Source organism: Bombina bombina, chromosome 6 (genome assembly GCF_027579735.1).
Source record: "Bombina bombina isolate aBomBom1 chromosome 6, aBomBom1.pri, whole genome shotgun sequence".
NCBI classification, from domain to species: domain Eukaryota; kingdom Metazoa; phylum Chordata; class Amphibia; order Anura; family Bombinatoridae; genus Bombina; species Bombina bombina.
In genome coordinates this window covers 1090275393-1090295495 of record NC_069504.1, presented here as the reverse complement: position 1 = coordinate 1090295495, position 20103 = coordinate 1090275393, and the positions used below count along the sequence as shown (strand labels likewise).

The window sequence follows — 20103 nt, the reverse complement described above, 5'->3', positions numbered from 1 at the left end:
GGTGCAATGCTATTTCAGTCTATTATACACACTGTAAAAATTTTGTAACATTTACTGCTTTTTTCACTGTTTTGCAGTTTCTGTGATTGTTTTTTTTTTCTCTTAAAGGCACAGTACCGTTTTTATTTTTTGCTTGTTCACAGTTATTAAAGTGTTTTCCAAGCTTGCTGGTCTCATTACTAGTCTGTTTAAACATGTCTGACTTAGAGGAAACTTATTGCTCATTATGTTTAGAAGCCATTGTGGAACCCCCTCTTAGAATGTGTACCAAATGCACTGATTTTACTATAGATTACAAAGACCATATTCTGGCTTTAAAAAAATTATTACCAGAAGAAATTGACAAGGAGGAAGTTATGCCGTCTAACTCTCCCCACTTGTCTGAACCTATAAATCCGGCTCAGGGGACGCCAAGTACATCTAGCAAGCCCATTGCGTATACCTTGCAAGACATGGCGGCAGTTATGAATCATACCCTTACAGAGGTATTATCTAAACTGCCAGGATTGCAAGGAAAGCGAGACAGCTCTTGGACTAGAATAAATACAGAGCTCTCTGACGCTTTAGTGTCTGTTACACCCTCACAATGTACTGAAGCTGAAGCAGGGGAGCTTCAATCTGTGGGTGATTTTTCTGATTCAGGGAACTTCAACCTGATTCTGATATGTCTACGTTTAAATTTAAGCTTGAGCACCTCCGCATATTGCAATACCTACTTACACTGATGTTTTTCCAATCCCTAAAAGGTTTTCGGAAATTATTACTAAGGAATGGGATAGACCAGGTGTACCGTTCTCTCCCCCTCCTGTTTTTAAAAAGATGTTTCCTATAGACGCCGCTACACGGGACTTATGGCAGATGGTCCCTAAGGTGGAGGGAGCAGTTTCTACTTTAGCTAAGCGTACCACTATCCCTGTCGAGGACAGTTGTTCTTTTCTAGATCCAATGAATAAAAAATTAGAGGGTTACCTTAAGAAATTTTTTATTCAACAAGGTTTTATTCTCCAGCCTCTTGCATGCATTGCCCCAGTCACTGCTGCTGCGGCTTTCTGGTTTGAGTCTCTAGAGGAGGCTCTACAGGTTGAAACCCCGTTGGAAGATATTATTGACAAGCTTAAGGCTCTTAAGCTAGCCAATTCATTTGTTTCTGACGCCGTTGTTCATTTAACCAAGCTAACGGCTAAAAATTCAGGTTTTGCTATTCAGGCGCGTAGGGCGCTATGGCTTAAATCCTGGTCAGCTGACGTGACTTCAAAGTCTAAACTTCTCAACATTCTCTTCAAAGGACAGACCCTATTTGGGCCTGGACTGAAGGAGATCATTTCTGACATCACTGGAGGAAAAGGTCACACCCTTCCTCAAGATAGGTCCACCAAACAGTCTAGTTTTCGGCCCTTTCGAAACTTCAAGAGTGGCGCAGCTTCAACTTCCTCTAACACAAAACAAGAGGGAATTTTTGCCCAGTCTAAGCCGGTCTGGAGACCTAATCAGGCTTGGAACAAGGGTAAACAGGCCAAAAAGCCTGCTGCTGCCTCTAAGACAGCATGAAGGAGCAGCCCCCGATCCGGAAACGGATCTAGTAGGGGGCAGACTCTCTCTCTTCACCCAGGATTGGGCAAGAGATGTCAAGGATCCCTGGGCATTGGAAATTGTGTCCAAGGGTTATCTTCTGGAATTCAAAACCTCTCCCCCAAAAGGGAGATTTCATCTCTCACTTTTATCTGCAAACCAGATAAAGAGAGAGGCATTCTTACATTGTGTTCAAGACCTCCTAGTTATGGGAGTGATCCACCCAGTTCCGCAGGAGGACCAGGGACAGGGCTTCTATTCAAATCTGTTTGTAGTTCCCAAAAAAGAGGAAACATTCAGACCAATCTTAGATCTCAAGATCTTAAACAAATTTCTCAGAGTCCCATCCTTCAAGATGGAGACTATTCGAACCATCCTTCCTATGATCCAGGAGGGTCAATATATGACTACCGTAGACTTAAAGGATGCTTATCTTCACATCCCGATACACAAAGATCATCATCGTTTTCTCAGGTTTGCCTTTCTAGACAGGCACTACCAGTTTGTGGCTCTTCCCTTCGGGTTGGCCACGGCACCAAGAATCTTTACAAAGGTTCTAGGGTTCCTTCTAGCGGTCCTAAGGCCGCGGGGTATAGCAGTAGCCCCTTACTTAGACGACATTCTGATACAGGCGTCGACTTTTCAAATTGCCAGGTCCCACACGGACATTGTTCTGGCATTTCTGAGGTCCCATGGGTGGAAGGTGAATGAAGGAAATAGTTCTCTATCACCTCTAACAAAAGTTTCATTCCTAGGGACTCTGATAGATTCAGTAGAAATGAAGATTTACCTAACGAAGGCCAGATTGTCAAAACTTCTAGACTCTTGCCGTGTTCTTTATTCCACTTCTCGTCCTTCAGTGGCTCAGTGTATGGAAGTAATCAGTTTAATGGTAGCGGCAATGGACATAGTACCGTTTGCCCGCCTAAAATCTCAGACCGCTGCAACTTTGCATGCTCAGTCAGTGGAATGGGGATTACACAGATTTGTCCCCTCTACTAAATCTGGATCAAGAAACCAGGGATTCTCTTCTCTGGTGGCTATCTCGGGTCCATCTGTCCAAGGGGATGAGCTTCCGCAGGCCAGATTGGACTATAATAACGACAGATGCCAGCCTTCTGGGCTGGGGTGCAGTCTGGAACTCTCTGAAGGTTCAGGGCTCGTGGACTCAGGAGGAGACATTCCTTACGATAAAAAGTCTGGAACTAAGAGTGATATTCAATGCTCTTCAGGCTTGGCCTCAGCTAGCTGCGGTCAGGTTCATCAGATTTCAGTCGGACAACATCACGACTATAGCCTATATCAACCATCAGGGGGGAACAAGGAGCCCCCTGGCAATGTTGGAGGTTTCAAAGATAATTCTATTCAGCGGTTCACTCTTGCCATCTCTCAGCTATCCATATCCCAGGAGTAGAGAACTGGGAGGCGGATTTTCTAAGTCGGCAGACTTTTCATCCGGGGGAGTGGGAGCTCCATCCGGAGGTATTTGCCCAGCTGATTCAACTATGGGGCAAACCAGAACTGGATCTCATGGCGTCTCGTCAGAACGCCAAACTTCCTTGTTGCGGGTCCAGGTCAAGGGATCCCCAGGCAGCGCTGATAGATGCTCTAGCAGCGCCCTGGACCTTCAGCCTGGCTTATGTGTTTCCACCGTTTCCTCTGCTTTCTCAGCTGATTGCCAAGATCAAGCAGGAGAGAGCTTCAGTGATTTTGATAGCTCCTGCGTGGCCATGCAGGACTTGGTATGCAGATCTGGTGGACATGTCATCCTTTCCACCATGGACTCTGCCGCTGAGGCAGGACCTTCTACTTCAAGGTCCCTTCAAACATCCAAATCTAATTTCTCTCCGTCTGACTGCTTGGAGATTGAACGCTTGATTTTATCAAAGCATGGTTTTTCCGAGTCAGTCATTGATACCTTAATTCAGGCTCGAAAGCCTGTCACCAGGAAAATCTATCATAAGATATGGTGTAAATATCTTCATTGGTGTGAATCCAAGTGTTACTCATGGAGTATAGTCAGGATACCCAGGATATTGTCTTTTCTCCAAGAAGGATTGGAGAAGGGATTGTCAGCTAGTTCCTTAAAGGGACAGATTTCTGCTCTGTCTATTCTTTTGCACAAGCGTCTGGCGGATGTCCCAGACGTTCAGGCGGTTTTTTTTTAGGTTTTAGTTAGAATCAAGCCTGTGTTTAAACCTGTTGCTCCGCCATGGAGTTTAAATTTAGTTCTTAAAGTTCTTCAAGGGGTTCTGTTTGAACCTCTGCATTCCATAGATATCAAGCTTTTATCTTGGAAAGTTCTGTTTTTGGTAGCTATCTCTTCGGCTCGAAGATTTTCAGAGTTATCTGCTTTACAGTGTTATATCCCTTATCTGATTTTCCATGCAGATAAGGTCGTTTTGCGTACCAAACCTGGGTTTCTTCCTAAGGTAGTATCTAATAAGAATGTCAATCAGGAGATTGTTGTCCCTTCATTATGTCCTAATCCTTCCTCATCTTTTACACAATCTTGATGTGGTTCGTGCTTTAAAGTTTTATTTGCAAGCTACTAAGGATTTTCGTCAAACATCTGCTTTGTTTGTTGTCTTCTCTGGACAGAGGAGAGGCCAAAAGGCTTCGGCAACGTATCTTTCTTTTTGGCTAAGAAGCATAGTCCGCTTAGCTTATGAGAATGCTGGCCAGCAGCCTCCTGAAAGAATTAGCTCATTCCACTAGAATGGTGGCTTCCACATGGGCTTTTAAAAATGAAGCCTCTGTTGAACAGATTTGTAAGGCGGCGACTTGGTCTTCGCTTCATACTTTTTCTAAATTCTACAAATTCAATACTTTTGCTTCTTCATAGGCTATTTTTGGGAGAAAGGTCTTACAGGCAGTGGTGCCCTCCGTTTAAGTGCCTGCCTTGTCCCTCCCTTCATCCGTGTCCTAAAGCTTTGGTATTGGTATCCCACAAGTAATGGATGAACCCGTGGACTGGATACACCTTTACAAGAGAAAACAAAATTTATGCTTACCTGATAAATTTATTTCTCTTGTGGTGTATCCAGTCCACGGCCCGTCCTGTAATTTTTAGGCAGGTGTTTTTTATTTTTAAACTACAGTCACCACTGCACCCTATAGTTTCTCCTTTTTTCTTTCTTGTCTTCGGTCGAATGACTGGGGGTGGCAGTTAGGGGAGGAGCTTTATAGACAGCTCTGCTGTGGGTGTCCTCTTGCAACTTCCTGTTGGGAAGGAGAATATCCCACAAGTAATGGATGAGCCCGTGGACTGGATACACCACAAGAGAAATAAATTTATCAGGTAAGCATGTTTTGTTTGCATTTTTTCCCATTCCTGAAACGGTCATTTAAGGAATTTGATAATTTTGCTTTATATGTTGTTTTTTCTATTACATATTGCAAGATGTCACAACCTGACCCTGGATCAGAATCTACTTCTGGAAAGACGCTGCCTGATGTCGGTTCTACCAAAGCTAAGTGCATTTGTTGTAAACTTATGCTAACTGTTCCTCCGGCTGTAGTTTGTGTTAGTTGTCATGATAAACTATCAAACGCAGATAATATTTCCATTAGTAATAATCCATTACCTGTTGTTGCTCCGTCAACATCTAATGTTCAGGATGTTCCTGTTAATGTAAAATAATTTGTTTCTAATTCTATTCGGAAGGCTCTGTCTGTTATACCTCCTTCTAGTAAACGTAAAAAGGTCTTTTAAAAACTTCTCATAAATCAGATGAATTTTTAAATGACCGCCATCATTCTGACTTATCTATCTCTGATGAGGATTTTTCTGGATCAGAAGATTCTGCCTCAGATATTGACACTGATAAATCTTCATATTTGTTTAAGATGGAGTTTATTTGTTCTTTACTGAAAGAAGTGTTGATTGCATTAGATGTGGAGGAGTCTAGTCCTCTTGATATTAAACTAGTAAGCGTTTAAATTCGGTTTTTAAACCTCATGTAGTTATTCCAGAAGTTGTTCCAGTTCCTGATGCTATTTCAGATGTAATTTCTAGGGAATGGAATAGTCTGGGTACTTTATTTACTCCTTCTCCAAGGTTTAAGAAATTGTACCCTTTGCCGTCTGATAGATTAGAGTTTTGGGAGAAAATCCCCAAAGTTGATGAGGCTATTTCTACTCTTGCTAAACGTACTACTATTCCTACTACAGATAGTACTTCTTTTAAGGATCCTTTAGATAGGAAGCTTGAATCATTTCTAAGGAAGGCTTATTCATGTTCAGGTAATCTTCTTAGGCCTGCTATTTCTTTGGCTGATGTTGCTGCAGCTTCCACTTTCTGGTTGGAGGCTTTAGCACAACAAGTGTCGGACCATGATGCTTATAGCATTGTTAAACTTCTTCAACATGGTAATAACTTTGTTTGTGATGCCATTTTTTATATCATTAGGATTGATGTCAGGTATACGTCTTTAGCTATTTTAGCTAGAAGAGCTTTATGGCTTAAATCTTGGAATGCAGATATGACTTCTAAGTCAACGTTGCTTTCTCTTTCTTTCCAAGGCAATAAGTTATTTGGTTCTCAGTTGGATTCTATAATTTCAACTGTCACTGATAAAAAATCTAAGGGTAAATATAGGGCTGCTAATTGTTTTCGTTCCTTTCGTCAGAATAAGGAACAGAAGCCTGACCCTTCCCCTAAAGGAACGGTCTCCGTTTGGACACCTTCTCCAGTCTGGAATAAATCCAAGCCTTTTAGGAAATCAAAACCAGCTCCCAAGTCTGCATGAAGGTGCGGCCCTCATTCCAGCACAGTTGGTAGGGGCCAGGTTACAATTTTTCAAAGATGTTTGGATCAGTTCGATTCAAAATCATTGGATTCAGAACATTGTTTCTCAAGGGTACAGAATAGGTTTCAAGATAAGACCGCCTGTGAGAAGATTCTTTCTCTCACGCATTCCAGTAAACCCAGTAAAGGCTCAGGCTTTTCTGAAATGTGTTTCAGACCTGGAGTCAGCTGGGGTAATTGTGCCAGTTCCAGATCTGGAATGGGGTCTGGGGTTTTATTCAAATCTGTTCATTGTACCGAAGAAAGAGAATTATTTCAGACCAGTTCTGGATCTAAAAATATTGAATTGTTATGTAAGGATACCAACATTCAAAATGGTGACTATAAGGACTATTATGCCTTTTGTTCAGCAAGGGCATTATATGTCCACAATAGACTTACAGGATGCATATCTTCATATTCCTATTCGTCCGGATCACTATCAGTTCCTGAGATTCTCTTTTCTAGACAAGCATTACCAATTTGTTGTTCTTCCTTTTGGCCTAGCAACAGCTCCAAGGATCTTTTCAAAGGTTCTCGGTGCCCTTCTCTCTGTAATCAGAGAGCAGGGTATTGCAGTATTTCCTTATTTGGACGATATTTTGGTACTTGCTCAGTCTTTACATTCTGCAGAATCTCATACAAATCAACTTGTGTTGTTTCTTCAAAGACATGGTTGGAGGGTCAACTTACCAAAGAGTTCCTTGATTCCTCGGACAAGGGTAACCTTTTTGGGTTTCCAAATAGATTCAGTATCCATGAATTTGTCTCTAACAGACAAGAGGCATCTGAAATTGGTTTCAGCTTGTCGAAACCTTCAGTCTCAATCATTCCCTTCGGTAGCTTTGTGAATTGAAATTTTAGGTCTCATGACTGCAGCATCGGATGCGATCCCCTTTGCTCGTTTTCACATGAGACCTCTCCAGCTTGGTATGCTGAACCAATGGTGCAGGGATTATACAAAGATATCACAATTAATATCCTTAAATCCCAATGTTTGTTTCTCTTGTTAATTGTATCCAGTCCACGGATCATCCATTATTTATGGAATATATTCTCCTTCCCAACAGGAAGTTGCAAGAGTCCACCCACAGCAAAGCTGCTATATAGTTCCTCCCCTAACTGCCATATTCAGTCATTCTCTTGCAAGCCTCAACATAGATAGGAGGTTGTGAGAGTCTGTGGTGATTTATACTTAGTTTATTCTTCAATCAAAATTTTGTTATTTTAAATGGCACCAGAGTGTGCTGTTTATCTCAGGCAGTATTTGGAAGAAGAATCTGCCTGCGTTTTTTCTATGATCTTAGCAGACGTAACTGAGATCCATTTGCTGTTCTCACACATTCTGAGGAGTGAGGTACTTCAGAGGGGGAATGGCGTGCAGGTTTTCCTGCAGAAAAGGTATGTGCAGTAAAATATTTTTCTAGGAATGGAATTGACTAAGAAAATACTGCTGATACCGAAGTAATGTAAGTAAAGCCTTAAATGCAGCGATAGCGACTGGTATCAGGCTTATTAATAGAGATACATACTCTTATAAAAATGTGTTTTAAAACGTTTGCTGGCATGTTTAATCGTTTTTTAATGTACATTGTGATAACACTGTAATGTTGGTATAGCCTTAAATGCAGTAAAAGCGACTGGTATCAGGCTTATTAATAGAGATACATACTCTTGTAAAAATGTGTTTTAAAACGTTTGCTGGCATGTTTAATCGTTTTTTAACATATGTTTGGTGATAAAACTTATTGGGGCCTAAGTTTTTTCCACATGGCTGGCTTAAATTTTGCATAGAAACAGTTAACTGAAGCTTCCCACTGTTGTAATATGAGTGGGAGGGGCCTAATTTAGCGCTTTTTTGCACAGTTAAAATTACAAAATGAATCACCCAGATTCCCTCAGCAGTCCCATGAATACTACAGGACATTTCTAAAGGGCTAAAAAGACTTCCAAAATTGTTTATAGGGAAGGTAATCCACAGCTCTGCTGTGGCAGTTTTGTTGTGTCTGTTTTTAAAAACGTCTGTGTCGTTTTTTTTATCTGTTTTTTGCATTAAGGGGTTAATCATCCATTGGCAAGTGGGTGCAATGCTCTGTTACCTTATTACATGTACTGTAAAAATTTTGTTTGTTTTACTGCCTTTTTTCACTGTTTTTCAAATTTTGACAAAATTTGTTTCTCTTAAAGGCACAGTAACGTTTTATATATTTGCTTGTTAACTTGATTTAAAGTTTTTTCCAAGCTTACTAGTCTCATTATTAGTCTGTTTTAACATGTCTGACATAGAGGAAGCTCTGTGTTCATTATGTTTTAAAGCCATGGTGGAACCCCATCTTAGAATGTGTACCAGATGTACTGATTTCATGTTAAACAATAAAGATCATTTTTTGTCTTTAAAAACATTATCACCAGTGGATTCTGTCGTGGGGGTAGTTATGCCGACTAACTCTCCCCACGTGTCAGACCTTTTGACTCCCGCTTTAGGGACTCACGCTCAAATGGCGCCAAGTACATCAAGGGCACCCATAGCGTTTATTTTACCAAGGGATTCTGTTGAGGGGAAAGTTATGCCGACTAACTCTCCCCACGTGTCAGACCCTTCGACTCCCGCTTCAGGGACTCACGCTCAAATGGCGCCAAGTACATCAAGGGCGCCCATAGCGTTTATTTTACAAGACATGGCAAAGGTGGTGAATAATACTCTGGCAGCAGTATTAGTCAGACTACCTGAAATTAAAGGAAAGCAGATAGCTCTGGGGGTAGATACAGAGCATACATACATGTATGATACTAACTCACAATATGCTTAGTCTGTGGATGATTTTTTTGACTCAGGGAAGATGATTTAACCTGATTCTGATATTTCTACATTTAAAATTTATGCTTGAGAACCTCCACTTGTCGCTCAGGGAGGCTTTGGCTTCTCTGAATGAATGTGTACAATCGCAGGGCCAGAGAAATTGTGTAGACTGGATAAATAATATGCAGTGCCGGTGTGTACTGATGTTTTTCCAATACCTAAAGAGGTTTACTAAATTTTTTTTAATAAGGAATGGGATAGACCAGGTGTGCCGTTCTCTTCCCCTCCTATTTTTTAGAAGAATGTTTTCTAATAGTTACCGCCACACGGGACTTCTGGCAGACAGTTCCTAAGGTGGAGAGAAGAGTTTCTACTCTAGCTAAGCGTACCACTACCTCTGGTGAGGACAGTTGTGCTTTTTAGATCCAATGGATAAAAAATGTTTATTCAACAGGGTTTTTATCTTGCAGCCCCTTGCATACATTGCTTCTGTCACTGCTGCTGCAGCGTTCTGGGTTGAGTCTCTTGATGAGGCTTTACAGTTAGCGACTCCATTGGATGAATATATTTGACAAGCTTATGCTAGCCAATTCCTTTGTTTTCTGATGCCTTTGTTCATTTGACTAGACTAACGGCTAAGAATTCTGTATTTTACTATACTGGCGCGCAGAGCGCTATGGCTTATATCATGGTCAGCTGTCGTGACTTTAATAAATAAGCTGTTTAACTTCCCTTCAAGGGGCAGACCCTATCGGGCCTGGTTTGAAGGAGATTATTGCTTATATCACTGGAGGAAAAGGGCATGCCCTTCCTCAGGATAGGTCCAAATCAAGGGCCAAAAAAGGTCTAATTTTCGTGCTTTTTAAAACTTCAGGGCAGGTGTGGCATCCACTTCCTCTAAAGCAAAACAAGAGGGAATTTTTGCTCAGTCCAAGGCGGTCTGGAAACAATCGGACCTGGAACAAAGATAAGCAGGCCAAGGAGCCTGCTGCTACCTCTAAGGCAGCATGAAGGAACGGACCCCTATCCGGTAACAGATCCTATAGGGGGCAGACTTTCATTCTTCGCCCAGGCGTGGGCAAGAGATGCCCAGGATCCCTAGGCATTGGAATTTATATCCCAGAGATATCTTCTGGATTTCAAAGATCCCCCCCCCCCAAAAAAAAAGGGGAGATTTTGCCTTTCACAATTATCTGCAAACCAGATAAAGGAGGAGGCATTATTACATTGTGTACGAGATCCATCCAGTTCCAAGAGAGGAACAGGGACAGAGTTTTTACTCAAATCTGTTTGTGGTTCCCAAGGAGAGGGAACCTTCAGACCTATTTTGGATCTAAAGATCTTAAACAAATTCCTCAGAATTCCGTCATTTAAGATGGAAACTATTTGTACCATCTTAACTATGATCCAGGAGAGTCAATAGAGGACTACAATGGATTTGAAGGATGCTTATCCTCACATTGTGATGCATAAAGATCACCATCGTTTTTCAGGTTTGCCTTTCTGGACAGGCATTACCAGTTTGTAGCTCTATCCTTTGGGATATCTACAGCCCCTAGAATCTTTATGGAGGTTCTGGGGTCGCTTTGGCGGTCCTTAGGCCGCGGGGCATAGAAGTGGCCCCTTATTTAGACGTCATCCTGATACAGGCGTCAAACATCCAAATTGCCAAGTCTCATTTCTGAGATCACATGGGTGGAAAGTGAACAAGGATAGAGTTCTCTATCCCCAATCTCAAGGAGGTTTCCCTCCTAGGGACTCTGATAGATTTTGTAGAAATTAAAATTTACCTGACGGAGTCCAGGTTGTCAAAGTTTCTAAATTTCTGCCGTGTTTTTCATCCCATCCGCGCCCTTCGGTGGCTCAGTACATGAATGAAATCGGCTTAATGGTAGCGGCAAGGGACATAGTACCGTTTGCACGTCTACATTTCAGACCACTGCAACTATGCATGCTCAGTCAGAGGAACGGGGATTACACAGATTTGTCCCCCTGTTTAACCTGGACCAAGAGACCAGAGATTCTCTTCTCTGGTGACTATGTCGGGTCCATCTGTCCAAGGGTATGACCTTCTGCAGGTCAAATGGGACAATTGTTACAATAGATGCCAGCCTTTTAGGTTGGGATGCAGTCTGGAACTCCCTGAAGGCTCAGGGATAGTGGACTTAGGAGGAGACCCTCTTCTAATAAATATTCTGGAACTGGGAGTGATATTCCATGCTCTTCAGACTTGGCCTCAGTTAGCAACTCTGAGGTACATCATACTCAGTCGGACAATATACACGACTGTGGCTTACATCAGCCATCAATGGGGAACAGAAGTTCCCTAGCGATGTTAGAAGTCTTACAATAATTCACTGGACAGAGACTCACTCTTGTCTATCAGCTATCCATATCCCAGGTGTTGAGAACTGGGAGGTGGATTTTCTAAGTCGTCAGACTTTTCTTCCGGGGGAGTGGGATTTCCTCCGGAGGTCAAGACCAAGCAGGAGAGGGCTTTGGTGTTTTTGACAGTGCCTGCGTAGCCACGCAGGACCTGGTATGCAGATCTGGTGGACATGTCATCCTTTCCATCACGGTCTCTGCTTCTGAGACAGGTCCCTCTACCTCAGGGTCCTTTCAACCTTCTAAATAGAATCAATCTGAGATGGACTGCCTGGAGACTGAATGCTTGATGTTATCAAAGCATGGATTCTCTGAGTCAGCCATTGATACCTTAATACAGACATGAAAGCCTGTCTCTAGGAAAATTGAACATAGATATGGTGTAAATATCTGATTGTTATGAATCCAAGGGTTACTCATGGAGTAAATTCTGGATTCCCAGGATATTATCTTTTCTCCAAGATGTTTTGGAGAAAAGGGTTGTCAGCTAATTCCGTAAAAGGGACATATTTTTACTCTATTTTTTTGCACAAGCGTCTGGCAGGTATTCTAGACGTTCAGGCATTTGGTCAGGCTTTGGTTAGATCCAAGCCTGTGTTTAAAACTGTTGCTCCACCATGGAGCTTAAACCTGGTTCTTAAGGTTCTTCAAGAAGTTCCGTTTGAACCTTTTTTGTTCCATAGATATCAATCTTTATCTTGGAAAGTTCCTTTTGGGTAGCTATTTCCTCGACTCGTAGAGTCTCCAAGTTATCTGTGTTACAATGTGATTCTCCTTATCTGGTCCTTCGTACAGATAAGGTAGTCCTGCGTACCAACCTGGGTTTTTTCCTAAGGTGGTATCTAACAAGAACATCACTCAAGAGATAGTTGTTCCATGCTTGTATCCTAATCCTTCCTCAAAGAAGGAACGTCTATTACACAATATTGGACGTGGTTTGTGCTTTAAAGTTTTACTTACAAGCTACTACAGTTTTCATCAAATGTTCACCTTGTTTGTTGTCTATTCTGGACAGAGGAGAGGTCAAAAGACTTCGGCAGCCTCTCTGTCTTTTTGGTTAAAAAGCATAATTCATTTAGCTTATGAGACTGCTGGACAGCAGCCTCCTGAAGGGATTACAGCTCATTCTACTAGAGCTGTGGTTTTCACTTGGGCCTTTTTTAAATGTGGCTTCTTTTGAACAGATTTACAAGACGGAGTCTTGGTCTGCGCTTCATACTTTTTCAAATTTAACAAATTTGATACCTTGCTTCTTCGGAGGCTATTTTTGGGAGAAAGGGTTTCTTACAGGCAGTGGTAACTTCCGTTTAAGTACCTGCCTTGTCCCTCCCATCATCCGTGTACTTTAGCTTTGGTATTGGTATTCCATAAGTAATGGATGATCCGTGGACTGGATACACTTAACAAGAGAAAACATAATTTATGCTTACCTGATAAATTTATTTCTCTTGTAGTGTATCCAGTCCACGGCCCGCCCTGTCACTTTAACTCAGGTAATTTTTTCATTTGAACTACAGTCACCACTGCACCCTATGGTTTTTTCCTTTCTCTACATGTTTTCGGTCGAATGACTGAATATGGCAGTTAGGGGAGGAACTATATAGCAGCTTTGCTGTGGGTGGACTCTTGCAACTTCCTGTTGGGAAGGAGAATATATTCCATAAGTAATGGATGATCCGTGGACTGGATACACTACAAGAGAAATAAATTTATCAGGTAAGCATAAATTATGTTTTTTCTCTGACTTGGTGGTTGGATCACCATCGTTTAGTTCAAGGGGCCTCATTTGTTCGTCCAACCTGGACTGTGATCACAACAGATGCAAGTCTTTCAGGTTGGGGAGCTGTATGGGGATCTCTGACAGCGCAGGGGGTTTGGGAATCTCAGGAGGCGATATTACCAATCAACATTTTGGAACTCTGTGCGATTTTCAGAGCTTTTCAGTTCTGGCCTCTTCTGAAGAGAGAATCATTTATTTGTTTTCAGACAGAGAATGTCACAACCGTGGCATATGTCAATCATCAAGGTGGGACTCACAGTCCTCAGGCTATGAAAGAAGTATCTCGGATACTTGTATGGGCGGAATCCAGCTCCTGTCAAATCTCTGCCGTTCACATCCCAGGTATAGACAATTGGGAAGCAGATTTTCTCAGCCGCCAGACGTTACAGATTGTTCAGATATGGGGACTTCCAGAAATAGATCTGATGGCTTCTCATCTAAACAGGAAACTTCCTAGGTATCTGTCCAGATCCAGGGATCCTCAGGCGGAAGCGGTGGATGCGTTGTCACTTCCTTGGAATTATCATCCGGCTTATATTTTTCCGCCTCTAGTTCTTCTTCCAAAAGTGATATCCAAAATCATAATGGAACGTTCGTTTGTGCTGCTGGTGGCTCCAGCATGGCCACACAGGTTTTGGTATGCAGATCTTGTTCGGATGGCCAGTTGCCAACCTTGGCCACTTCCATTAAGGCCAGACCTTCTGTCTCAAGGCCCATTTTTCCATCAGGATCTCAAATCATTAAATTTGAAGATATGGAAATTGAACGCTTAATACTTAGTCATAGAGGTTTCTCTGACTCCGTGATTAATACTATGTTACAGGCTCTTAAATCTGTGTCTGGAAAGATTTATTTGAGTTCTAGACTTACATTTCTTGGTGTTCTCATAAATTCTCTTTGCATTCTTTTAGAATTCCTAGAATTTTACAGTCTCTTCAGGATGGTTTGGATAAGGGTTTGTCTGCAAGTTCCTTGAAAGGACAAATCTCTGCTCTTTCTGTTCTGTTTCACAGAAAAATTGCTAATCTTCTTGATATTCATTGTTTTGTACAAGCTTTGGTTTGTTTCAAGCCTGTCATTAAGTCAATCTCTCCTCCTTGGAGTCTAAATTTGGTTTTGAGGGCTTTACAGGCTCCTCTGTTTGAGCCAATGCATTCTCTGGACATTAAATTACTTTCTTGGAAAGTCTTTTTCCTTTTGGCCATCTCTTCTGAGTTATATGCTCTTTCTTGTGAGTCTCCTTTTCTGATTTTTCATCAGGATAAGGCGGTTTTGCGGACCTCATTTAAATTTTTACCTAAAGTTGTTGTCCCTTCATTGTGTCCTAATCCTAAGAATTCTCTGGAGAGATCTTTACATTCTTTGGATGTAGTTAGAGCTTTGAAATATTATGTTAAAGCTACTAAAGATTTCAGAAAGACCTCTAGTCTATTTGTTATCTTTTCTGGTTCTAGGAAAGGTCAGAAGGCTTCTGCCATTTCTTTGGCGTCTTGGTTAAAGCTTTTGATTCATCATGCTTATGTGGAGTCGGGTAAATCCCCGCCTCAAAGGATTACGGCTCATTCTACTAGGTCAGTTTCTACTTCCTGGGCTTTTAGGAATGAAGCTTCTGTTGATCAGAATTACAAAGCAGCAACTTGGTCTTCTTTACATACTTTTACTAAATTCTACCGTTTTGATGTTTTTTCATCCTCTGAAGCAGTTTTTGGTAGAAAAGTACTTCAGGCAGCTGTTTCAGTTTGATTCTTCTGCTTATAATTTCAGGGGTTTTTTCATTATAAAGATTAAAACTTTTTTGATTTGGGTTGTGGATTGTTTTTTTAGCGGAATTGGCTGTCTTTATTTTATCCCTCCCTCTCTAGTGACTCTTGCGTGGAAGTTACACATCTTGGGTATCTGCTATCCCATACGTCACTAGCCCATGGACTCTTGCCAATTACACAAAAGAAAACATAATTTATGTAAGAACTTACCTGATAAATTCATTTCTTTCATTTTGGCAAGAGTCCATGAGGCCCACCCTTTTTTGTGGTGGTTATGGTTTTTTTGTATAAAGCACAATTATTCCAATTCCTTGTTTGATGCTTTCGCTCCTTTCTTATCACCCCACTGAATTGTGGGTGTGGTGAGGGGTGTATTTATAGGCATTTTGAGGTTTGGGAAACTTTGCCCCTTCTGGTAGGAATGTATATCCCATACGTCACTAGCTCATGGACTCTTGCCAATATGAAAGAAATGAATTTATCGGGTAAGTTCTTACATAAATTATGTTTTTATAGCGTTATGGCTTAAGTCCTGGTCTGCTGATGTGTCATCAAAATCTAAGCTTTTAGCCATCCCTTTCAAGGGTAAAACCCTATTCGGGCCTGAACTGAAAGAGATCATTTCAGACATCACTGGAGGGAAAGGCCATGCCCTTCCTCAGGATAAGACAAATAAGATGAGGACCAAACAAAATAATTTCCGTTCCTTTCGAAACTTCAAATGTGGTCCCTCTACCTCTTCCCCTGCTGCAAAGCAAGAGGGGAATTTTGCTCAATCCAAGTCAGTCTGGAGACCTAACCAGACTTGGAGGGTAAACAGGCCAAGAAGCCCGCTGCTGCCACCAAGACAGCATGAACTGGCAGCCCCGACCCGGGATCGGATCTAGTAGGTGGCAGACTTTCTCTCTTTGCTCAGGCTTGGGCAAGAGACGTTCAGGACTCCTGGGCTTTACAAATCGTAACCCAGGGGTATCTTCTGGATTTCAAAGATTCTCCTCCAAGGGGGAGATTCCATCTTTCTCAATTATCTGTAAACCAGACAAAAAGAGGGGCGTTCTTACGCTGTGTAGAAGACCTATATACCATGGGAGTGATCTGCCCAGTTCCGAAAACAGAACAGGGGCAGGGGTTCTACTCCAATCTGTTTGTGGTTCCCAAAAAAGAGGGAACCTTCAGATCAATTTTAGATCTCAAGATCCTAAACAAATTCCTCAGAGTCCCATCCTTCAAGATGGAGACCATTCGGACTATTTTACCAATGATCCAGGAGGGTCAATATATGACCACCGTGGACTTAAAGGATGCGTATCTACACATCCCTATCCACAAAGATCATCACCAGTTTCTCAGGTTCGCCTTTCTGGACAAGCATTACCAGTTTGTGGCTCTTCCCTTCGGATTGGCCACAGCTCCCAGAATTTTCACAAAGGTGCTAGGGTCCCTTCTGGTGGTTCTAAGGCCGCGGGGCATAGCAGTGGCGCCTTATCTGAACGATATCTTAATTCAGGCGTCAACTTACCAACTAGCCAAGTCTCACACGGACATTGTGTTGGCTTTTCTAAGATCTCACGGGTGGAAGGTGAAAGTAAAAAATAGTTCACTTATCCCCCTCACAAGAGTTAAATTCCTGGGAACTCTGATAGATTCTGTGGACATGAACATTTTTCTGACGGAGGTCAGGAAATCAACGATTTTAACCACCTGCCGAGCTCTTCATTCCATTCCTCGGCCGTCAGTGGCTCAGTGTATGGAGGTAATCGGACTAATGGTAGCGGCAATGGACATAGTTCTGTTTGCTCTCTTGCATCTCAGACCACTGCAACTATGCATGCTCAGTGGAATGTGGATTATACAGATTTATCTCCTCAGATAGGTTTCCACATATGTCCGGTTGCGACATAAACTTGTAGTAATGCACATTTAAAAGCATCCAGCCAAGTAAGGAGAGCTGTCCCTGCAAGTTATCTTGGATAGGTGATTCTAAGCTTCCTTTTCTTCTATAAGATTTGACGAGTCCACGGATTCATCCTTTACTTGTGGGATATTATCCTCTTGCTAACAGGAAGTGGCAAAGAGCACCACAGCGGAGCTGTCTATATAGCTCCTCTGTTGACTCCACCCCCCAGTCATTCTCTTTGCCTACTCTAAGTACTATGAAGGGTAAAGTGAAAGAGGTGATAAAATGTTAGTTTTTATTTTCTTCAAGCAAGAGTTTGTTATATTTTAAATGGTACCGGTGTGTACTATTTTCCCTCAGGCAGCAGATGGATGAAGACTTCTGCCTGGAGGCTGATGATCTTAGCAGTTGTCACTAAGATCCAGAGTAGTTCCCACAGAATGGCTGAGGAGTACTTAAGAAACTTCAGTATTAGGAACGTTTTTCATGCTATAAGCAGTGAGGTATGTTCAGTCATTTTTTTCTGGAGAGACTGTAGTATTTCAAAATTGACTGACAGTATACCCATGAGGGAAAGGGTAAGCAGTAATCCTAAAATATATAGAGGGGTATTACTGAGCTTGCATATATGGGATAAGAAAAAATGGTTGACACTGAGTTTTGAATGTTTGTGGGCAAACGTTTACATAACTGGGAGTGCTGATAACGTTTTTATGTGGAACATTTTTTATGCTTAATGAGAGGGTACACATGGCTAGTTTTAGACCGCTCTGGTGCGGTTCATTTGGGCTGAGTGATATCGAGTGAGATGGGCGGGGCCTATTTTTTGCGCCTCCGTTGCACAGTTGTTTTTGTCAGGCAAGCAGCAAGCTCCAACTCTGGTGGGCCCTTGTGAGCTGTATTGAGTCAAATTGAAGCTTTAATCCGGTTTTGCAGACCCCTGAGTGCAGGTAGGCGCCACAGCAGGGCTGTGGTGAGGTGCTGGAGTGTTTTTTATTGATATAAACATTTTTTAATTATCCTTTTTTTTCTAGTAAGGGTTAAGTGTTCCTTTCCTTGTGGGGCAAACTTAGCTGCATAGTTTGGATGCTTCTATCATAAAATTGGAACAATTTGATTGTTTTAAAGCAGTTTTGGAAAACTTGTATGCTTTTTTTCTCTTAAAAGCGCAGTACCGTTTTTTAAGATTGATATTGTTTCACTAAATAAAGTGTTTTCAAGCCTGTTTTTGGTCATTACTAGCCTGTTGAACATGTCTGACATTGAGGAAAGCCAATGTTCCATGTGTTTAGAAGCCATTGTGGAACCCCCACATAAAATGTGTCCCTCATGCACTGAAAGGTCCTTAAATTGCAAAGAACATATTTTAGCTGATAAAAGTATGTCGCAGGATGATTGTCAGTCAGAAGTAAATCAGGTTATGCCATCTAATTCTCCCCAAGTGTCACAACCGTTAACGCCCGCACAAGCGACGCCAAGTACTAGTGTGTCTAATTCTTTCACCCTGCAAGATATGGCCGCAGTTATGTCTACTACCCTCACTGAGGTTTTATCTAAACTGCCTGGGTTGCAGGGGAAGCGCAGTAGGTCCGGTGTGAGAGTAAATGCTGAGCCCTCTGATGCTTTATTAGCCATCTCCGATGTACCCTCACAATGTTCTGAGTTGGGGGTGAGGGGATTGCTGTCTGAGGGAGAGCTTTCTGATTCAGGAAAGATGTTCCCTCAAACAGACTCCGATATAACAGCTCTTAAGTTTAAGCTAGAACACCTCCGCTTGTTGCTCAGGGAGGTTTTGGCGACTCTGGATGATTGTGACCCTATTGTAATTCCACCAGAGAAATTGTGTAAAATGGATAGATATCTAGAGGTTCCTACTTACACTAATGTTTTTCCGGTCCCTAAGAGGATTTCGGACATTGTTACTAAGGAGTGGGATAGACCAGGTATTCCGTTCTCTCCCCCTCCTACTTTTAAGAAAATGTTTCCCATATCTGACACAATTTGGGATTTGTGGCAGACGGTCCCTAAGGTGGAGGGAGCTATTTCTTCCCTGGCTAAGCGTACAACTATACCTATTGAGGACAGTTGTGCTTTCAAAGATCCTAAGGATAAAAAATTAGTGGGTCTTCTAAAGAAAATATTTATTCATCAGGGTTTTCTTCTGCAACTTATAGCGTGCATTGTTCCTGTAACTACTGCAGCTGCTTTTTGGTTCGAGGCTCTAGAGGAGTCTCTTAAGGTTGAGACCCCATTAGATGATATTCTGGACAGAATTAGGGCTCTCAAGCTAGCTAATTCTTTTATTACAGATGCTGCTTTTCAACTGCCTAAATTAGTGGCAAAAAAATCAGGTTTTGCCATTTTAGTGCGTAGAGCGTTATGGCTTAAATCCTGGTCTGCTGATGTGTCATCAAAATCTAAGCTTTTAGCTATTCCTTTCAAGGGTAAGACCCTATTCGGGCCTGAACTGAAAGAGATCATTTCCGACATCACTGGAGGAAAAGGCCATGCCCTTCCTCAGGATAAGACAAATATGATGAGGACCAAACATAATAATTTTCTTTCCTTTCAAAACTTCAAAGGTGGCCCCCCTGCCGCAAAGCAGGAGGGGAATTTTGCTCAATCCAAGTTAGTCTGGAGACCTAACCAGACCTGGAATAAGGGTAAACAGGCCAAGAAGCCCGCTGCTGCCACCAAGACAGCATGAAGGGGCAGCCCCAGGTCCGGGATCGGATCTAGTAGGGGGCAGACTTTCTATCTTTGCTCAGGCTTGGGCAAGAGACGTTCAGGACTCCTGGGGTTTAGAAATCGTGACCCAGGGGTATCTTCTAGACTTCAAAGATTCTCCTCCAAGGGGGAGATTTCATCTTTCATGGTTGTCTGTAAACCAGACAAAAAGAGAGGCGTTTTTACGCTGTGTAGAAGACCTATATGCTATGGGGGTAATCTGCCCAGTTCCAAAAGCAGATTAGGGGCAGGGGTTTTATTCCAATCTGTTCATGGTTCCCAAAAAAGAGGGAACCTTCAGACCGATTCTAGATCTTAAGATCCTAAACAAATTTCTCAGAGTCCCATCCTTCAAGATGGAGACAATTCAAACTATTTTACCAGTTTGTGGCT

General features: G+C 42.1%; 1 protein-coding gene across 1 annotated transcript in view; it reads left to right on the top strand.

Moving 5' to 3' along the window:
- SMC1B (structural maintenance of chromosomes 1B) overlaps positions 1-20103 on the top strand; it is an 854251-nt gene that overhangs the window by 113828 nt on the left and 720320 nt on the right. The gene's annotated exons all lie outside the window — the stretch shown is intronic.